We start from the raw sequence: 7,513 nt of genomic DNA on the forward strand, positions 1-7,513 counted from the left end.
TAGATATGTTAGTTTCTTTTGTAAGATGCCTCTCCGGTCTAATAATGAGAAGAGTTTAGTCTAGTTGAGTTTCAAAGTTCAAGTTGCGAAATTAAAAGTCTTATACCAATCACTTACAAGGTTTGGGAGAAAGCCTGGCATGGGAAACACTAGAAACCAGCCAACCAGCCAACATACCATAGACACACACACACCACGATGTCCTGGGAAAATCCCCTCTTTCTCTCCAGAAGCTGCTCTCACTTCTCCTCCTGCACCTGGAATTGCTCACCACCCTAAGCACCTACAGGATTCAGCACGGGCTGTGTGTGTGTGTGTGTGTGTGTGTGTGTGTGTGTATGCACATGTGTGCACACATGGGTATGTGTATGAGTGTGCACGCACATGTGTGCATGTGTTTCTGTGCAAGCATGATATGTACACGTGTGTGCACAGGTGTGCATGAGTGTGTTTGTTCGTGCACGTGTGTGCATTTGTATGAACGTATGTATGCATGGGTATGGGCCTGTGTGTGAGCGTGAACACGTATGAGTATGTGTATGTGTGGGCACATTGCTGTGCCCACTCACACACCTTCCCGCTTCTCTCCCTTTTACATATATTTGGTTCATTCAAAATCAAATACGAGATATATTTGGGTTGCAAGTTATTTATTTTTGATTTTTTACATATTTCTTAGAGATCATTGACAATGAAGTGGTTCTGGGTCAAAAGAAATTGTCCTGGGTCAAGTTCTTGATTCATATATTGTCCCTTGTAAATGATAATATTTACAAATATTGAATAGCTTCTCCTGCATATAAGGAGCTTTTGAAAACATGCTTTGAATTACTGACCTTTACAGAAAAGGAAACAATTGCATCAAGACACTGAAGACAGATTTTTCAGTGTGTTTCAAGTTTGTGGTTACACCTCAGTAGAACTTTTTCTCAGTTGCAAGGACAGAGACCGTGGACGTAGGTAGCATGTGCGGAAAACATCACGGCGGGAAGCGCCCAGAAGGCTCCCAGCCCAGCCCCAAGCAAACAGGCGGGTCTCATGCTCCTGCTCGCTGCCCCAGGAGCCCTGAAGCCGTCTCGGTGGGGGCTTTCTCCTCTGCCTCCCGTCTGTCCCACGACTCAAGTGCAAGAAGCCGTACTTCGCTTTATTATCTCAAATGAACCCAACCCTCGGTGGGAAAACCAACGCCAGCCACGTGCTGAAGCTTCTCTCCTTCGTGTTACACATGAGCCTGTGGCGGAGATGGGTCTTCGTGGCTCAGAAACGATCCGGGGGATTGATTGCACCCGGTTTTTAGCTGCCCATGTCAGACCTGACACCCCGTCCCAAGCCGAGCCTCCGCGGCTCACCGTTCACTCTCCCCCGTGTGTGGCCAGGCCACCAGGACGGTCGCTGGCGTTTCAAAGCTGGGGCACTGCTCTTTCGGAGCCCTGGTTCCACAGGGGCACTGGGGGCCGCAGGGGCGGGTCTCTGCCTCGGGAGGGAACCAACCCTCTCCTCCTGCAGGACCATAGACCTAACCGTGTCTTTAGGGGCGTCCTTCTGCTCACAAAACACCGCATCTCCCCGAGACTCGGCTTCGAAACCATACGTGGCCCAGCTCTCCTCGGGGACAAAGAGACGGGCAACCACGGGGCACAGCCGTGCTCACTGGATGCGCCGTGGGGGCGGAGAGCTGTTTTCTCCGTCGGGTCGGTGCTCGGTCATGCTGCAGAGCTTCCTTCGCGATGCCTGTGCGTCTTTCACCCCCTCCTGAGGCTGGACTGCGCCCTGGTGACCTCTCACCCCGGGGTGCATGTGTTGGAGATGGCTCTGTGGTCCTCGCACAGGAGACAGACTTGGAACGTCCCGGAAAGGGGTTCTGGACTGCACACCGGATACAGAACTCGGAAGAGTCTTAGGTTTCCAGACTTCTCGAATGCTTTCCCAATAACTGACTTGCAGGTTTTGCTTTATTTCGTTTTGCCCACTTCCCAGGGGACGCCAAAAGTCCTGCACCAAGGTCAAGGACGGTTCACGTGGCCCGAGCCCCGCCCACTGCGCTCCTCCAGCCGCCCAGGGACCAGGCACGGGGGCTGTGCCAGTGTCTGTGGCTCGGTGCAGGGAGGCAGGGAGATGTGGGGTGACTTTCCCCCAGACTTCTGCAGGGCGGATTCAGTAACCGGGGCCCAAGGAGCTCAGGGGTAGGAAGCAGGCCGTGCTCACCCAGACCAGCCCGCCCAAGCCCGCCCCCTGCACAGACGGGACCAAGAAGCTGCCTTCCATCTCCCTGCTGACCCCTGCTGACCCCTGTTGACCCCCAGATCCTCCACACTTAGCAAGAACGCTATGGACTCACGGGCGGCCAGCCAGGAGGGCCGTCCCCTGCCTGCCGCACACGTCACACGTCGGGGGGCGCCTCACACACAAGGGGCTCGACTCTCCTCGTTCTCTGCCGACTTGCAGCACTATCCTGAAAACGGAGGGAACTGAGGCACGGGAAGGTGAGCACGACGACCCGTGTGGTTCACACGGCAGCCTTGGGCCGAGCAGCGGAGCTCCCTGCCTCTGGAAGGTCGTCTCCTCCCAGAACCGTGAGGACACCGGTTGGGCCACGGACGCGGTCACGTGCCAGCCTGGCCTCCTCGCCTCCTGCCGTGACCTTCCCCTCAGGTGCACACAGCCTCTCGGATCACGCCGGGCTGCGTCCACAGCTGGGGGTTCGGGACACCTGAGGAGGAGAAGGCAGTCCCGTTGGTGTCTGGCTGAGGGCAGGGCGCCCGGTTCGGGGACTGTCTCTACCGGAACCCTCCAGAGGCGACTCACAGCCACACGCTGTGTCCCCAGGTCTCTCTCTGTCTGTGGGCCCTGAGGCCCCAGGGTTGGCGAACAGGTGGGTCGGTCCTGTGACAGGCCCTGGGGAGGAGCCACTGGCACCTGCCCGGCAAAACCCCAGAAGAGCTCGAGGCAGGGTTCCACGAAGAATCAGTTTGCGGAAAACCGCAAGGGATGTGACGGAACACCGTGTGAAGAAAAACGCAAACGTAGCTGCACCGAGACAGGACACGGTGGTTGTGACGCTGTTGGTGGCCTGCACGCGGAATTTGGTGGCTGACGCCCACAGGCGGGCGGGGAGGCTCTGGGCCTCCCCGTGCCGGCTTCGGTCGCGGCCTGGTGTGTGCTGTGAGGCCGGGACAGCTCAGGGCAGCACACCGGGACTCTGGGGACACAGGAATTCTCTCCGCCCCGGGAGGAGGGGCAGGTGGGCGTGGCTTGGGAGAGGCCGGGCCCCCGGCAGCCCTCGCCTGGAACGGAAGATCACACCGAGATCAGGCCCCCTGAGCCCGCTGGAGGGGCGCTGGCTCCGGGGCGCCTCCGGGACCGACCTCACCCTCCTCACTGGGCCGCACCTGCTCCCAGTGCCGCCAGACGGGCTTTGAGAAGGAGCCCGTCGGGGTGAGCCAGGACGCCCTGCTTTCTCCTCCGGTTTCCCGCCTGGACACCCTCGGATGCTCCCGTGAGCCGGCTCCGCGCCCGCCAGGCCTGGCTACACGGGGTGTGAACGGCGAGGGAGCCACTTCCCGTGAAGGAACATGCGCTTACTGCCCGTGACTGACCTCCAGACCTAGGTGACACTCGTTCCTACGTTTGTACTTGTAGAGTACCCATCGGTTTTTACACACTTACTGTCATCACAGAGCAAGAAACTAATTTTGAACGGAATACTTTGGACTTCAAAAGGTTTTGAATTTTTGTGTCCAGGAAATCTCAAAATATATGAGCCATTAATTGGAAAAAAAAAAAAAAAAGGTCACTAGTCTATGACTGAGTGGAAACTCTGGGCCCTGAAAGCAATCTCCCCCAAGCTGTGTCCCTTCAAGGTCTGGCCCTGGTGTCCCCGCGCTGCCGCGTTTGTGGGCGCGCCCTCTGTCCCCAGCAGCCAGCGCCACTGGCCAAGCCCAGAGCCGGGTCACGGGAACTCCGGTCTGCGAGGCTCAGTTCCTGGTAGTGTATTAGGTGACTCTGGCGATGGGAGGCGATCCTGGGGGCTCAGTCGCCACAGGGTGTGTCTAGAGCGATGCTTCCCAGCCTGATACTAACCACTGACCCCCTCGGCCCCGGTGTCAGCACCTCCGCTGTGGATGCCTGTTTTAGCTTGTGGGTTCCCTTCCTGGAAAGCTGGACTGGTTTCTGTTCCGCTGGGTTGCAATGAGGATGAGATTAATTTAACCACCAAAAATACCAGATGATTAAGAGCTGGTTGTGAACTCTCAGATGCCAAAGGTAAGTGGTTTTCCGTAAATGGTTTTTCTGAGGAACGTAAGCCACAAGAAAAGAGCTTCCCTTGCACGGATACAAGCAGAAATCCGCATTAACCACGGGAAACCTATGGTCCTCATTCCTTCCTGCCAGAGACGCCCCGGGATCGGTGTGTCTGTCTTCCGAGGACTTGAGGTCGTGCCTGCAGGTGCAATCAACCCGCAGTCAGTGGCCAGACGGGGCAGACTTTGCCTTAAGTCATCGAAAAGGCATTTCGAGTGAGGTTCGAGGCACCTGTGAGGGCCTCGTCTGACATGCCACAGCATCTTCGGAAGACGGTGACGGGCCATGGCACGGACACCCACCGCTGGTCTCCGTCGTCGGGGGCTCAGGGAGGCAGGCGAGGCTGCGGGGCTGGAGGACGGGGGCCTCTGGGAAAGGGAACCGGACCCCGGAAGCCTTGTCCTCCTCGGCTGTGAGGTGAGGCTCGAGCTCCTAGGGTCCTTCCAGAATACCAAGCACCACCCAACACTGCACCTCAGTCAGTGGACAAAGAGGCTTGGAGCACGGGTGCCTTGCGAGCCCAGCCCTGCTTGGCCGCGGAGGTTTTAATTAGATTTCTGTACTTCCAACCTCAGCAGGCAATATCAGCTTTATGAACAGAGATGAGGAATCATTTCGACATTAAGTCTGGGGTGGAAAGAATGGATTCAATCACATCCTTCATCAGACATCTCCAGGGTTCAAACCACACTCAGGGTGGCCGGGAGATTTTATCCCGCTGCCCGGGCAGGAGGAACCGACATGGTGAGCAGGAAATTGGACTGTTCCTATACAGGAAATAACAGCACTCTGTCAAAATCTACAGGAGAAACATGTGTTCAAATTTGCTGTCAATGCTCCACGTATCTGATCGGAGAGCACGAGGACGAAATTGCAGGAGTGCGTGGCGTCAGCGCACAGCCTCCGTTTCAGCAGGAAGTGCGCGCGGACCCAGAGACATTGGCCGAAAGCAGCGTTTTCTCCCACGACGGTATATGCAGCCTGTAAAATTGGCACACACGTTATGTTAACATAACATTCTGTCGTGTTTCATATAACCACGTTTTGAGCAAAAAACAAACACACAGAGCCATAACCAGTCGTTATTCGTGACTCACAGCCAAAATAGAGAAGAGCTCCGCACTAAAATGAGGCAGTAAGAATGGATTAAAATTTGTCGACACTGGGACACCTGGCTGGCTCATTCGGTAGAGCATGAGACTCTTGATCTCCGAGTCATGAGTTCAACCCACGCTGGGCGTAGAGATTACTTAAAAGAATTCCTGAAAAACTGGTGAAATTGTCTACAAATACATGGTATTGCCTTTAAAGTAATCTGTTATGTAATGTTATATAATAATCTATGCCACATATTGCATAGCATATATTGTATATATCGTATGGCTATACATCTTATACTACATAATATGCGTTACATAATATGGATATTATATGGTACACAATTATATTACGCTGCATATGGTATATGTCATATACCATATATTATACGACAGTGTGGTCACTGACCAGGTGGTTAGACCCAGAGATCCGATTCCTGTGAAGCCACACCAAATCTCTGGCCGTTCCACCTAAAGTAGATCTTGGGTTCACCGTCTGATGAACCATAGGCCCACCCAGCCCACAGCCTAGTCCAGTCTTCTAGAGAGAGGTGGCGTTGGGCCCAGATCTTTTTAGCAGCCCATGGAGAGGCTCTTGAGAAGCCCCAAAACCCCATGTGGCTTTCCCGGTTTTACCGAGGCTCCTTGGCCAAGGGCACAGACGGGTCATGCGTTAGACCCTCAGCCGCAGCATCGCAACCCGCACACCCGGCCCACAGGGCGCCGTACCTTGGGGCTCCCACAGAGCCAAGGCTATAGTGACAGTAACTACTGTGCAGAATGACAGCAGACCTCTTTCTCTTCCTGAACTCAAATAATTGGGGGGTGCCCTCTCTAAATGCAGCGGAGGCCTCCCCTCAAACCCACACGACGAGGATAGAGACAGTGTTGGGGTGGCCTGATGGGCGGCCGGGAGAGGACCGGAGAGTGCCTCTTGCAGGCACGTTGAGCCGGGACAGGCTGTCGTACTGATGCCCTTGTTCCCAGGTGTGCAGCCACAAATTCCCAAGTTTCGTGGGGGATGGGCACTGAGGAGGGCACTTGTTGGGTTGAGCACTGGGAGTTGTATGGAAGCCAATTTGACAATAAATTATAGTAAAAAAAAATCCCAGCAAATTAACAAGTTTCACAGCTACAACACAAATTCATTCTGTACAGTGTGGGGTCCAAAGTGTAAAATGAGGGTGTGGTGGGAACCCGTGTCCTCCCTTCTGGGGCTGTTGGGAGCCGTCTGCCCTTGTTGGCGGGCGGCCTGTCCCCGTCCTCACCGCCAATGCCTCGGCCTCTCGTGTCTCAGGCTCCGCCTCCCCCTCCTGTGTCCACTGGCCTACCTGACCCTGCTGCCCCCTCCTAAGGGCCCTTGCGACTGTGCTGGGCACACCCACAAAATTCAGGACGGTCTTCTCGTCCAAAGACACTTAACGTAAATGCTCCTTTTGCCACGTAAGGTGACATAGTCTCTGGTTCTGAGACTAATTAGCACGTGGACGTCGTTGGAGGCATCGAACAGCCCACCACACGGAAGGGAAGCCTGATCATCACAGGAGAACAAGCCCGAAAGCCACGGTTTCCCAAAATCATCGCAGGCACACTTGGTTCTGGGATGCTGGGCAGGCTGAGAAGGGGAGGACCGGGCAGGGTCCCGTCACCACAGGTGCTCTTCACCGGGTGGGCCCTGAGGGTCCAGAGCACCGTCTGTCCGCAAGGGAGCGTTCACCCTTGTCACATACAGAGGACAAGGGTGGCTCTGGCCTGAGGGCCCCTTTGGTGTCCCCTGTGCACGGGCGGGGGTAGAACCGAGGCTTTGCTGCCGTTGGGAGGCAGATGGGATCCCAGCCTGGCTTCGCTGCCTTCCGGTCAGGACGAGCCGCTGGCTCAGAGCGGAGAAGGGACACGCAGACACCGGACAGTCCTGGACCCTCTGCTGCCCCAGCCGGCCCGACCCTCGTGAGACAGAAGCATTCCCAGGTGGGATCACAGGTGCAGCGGCCCCTTCTGGTTGGGGCCAAGGATGTGCACGGCAGGTGGGTGGCCTGAATGAGGGGTGGGGTCAGTGGGACAGAGGGCACTGCAGGGCCCTGGGGTGGGGGGACAGGGTGGGGGGGGGTACTGGA

The sequence above is a fragment of the Panthera uncia genome (assembly GCF_023721935.1).
Source record: "Panthera uncia isolate 11264 chromosome A1 unlocalized genomic scaffold, Puncia_PCG_1.0 HiC_scaffold_17, whole genome shotgun sequence".
Taxonomy (NCBI): domain Eukaryota; kingdom Metazoa; phylum Chordata; class Mammalia; order Carnivora; family Felidae; genus Panthera; species Panthera uncia.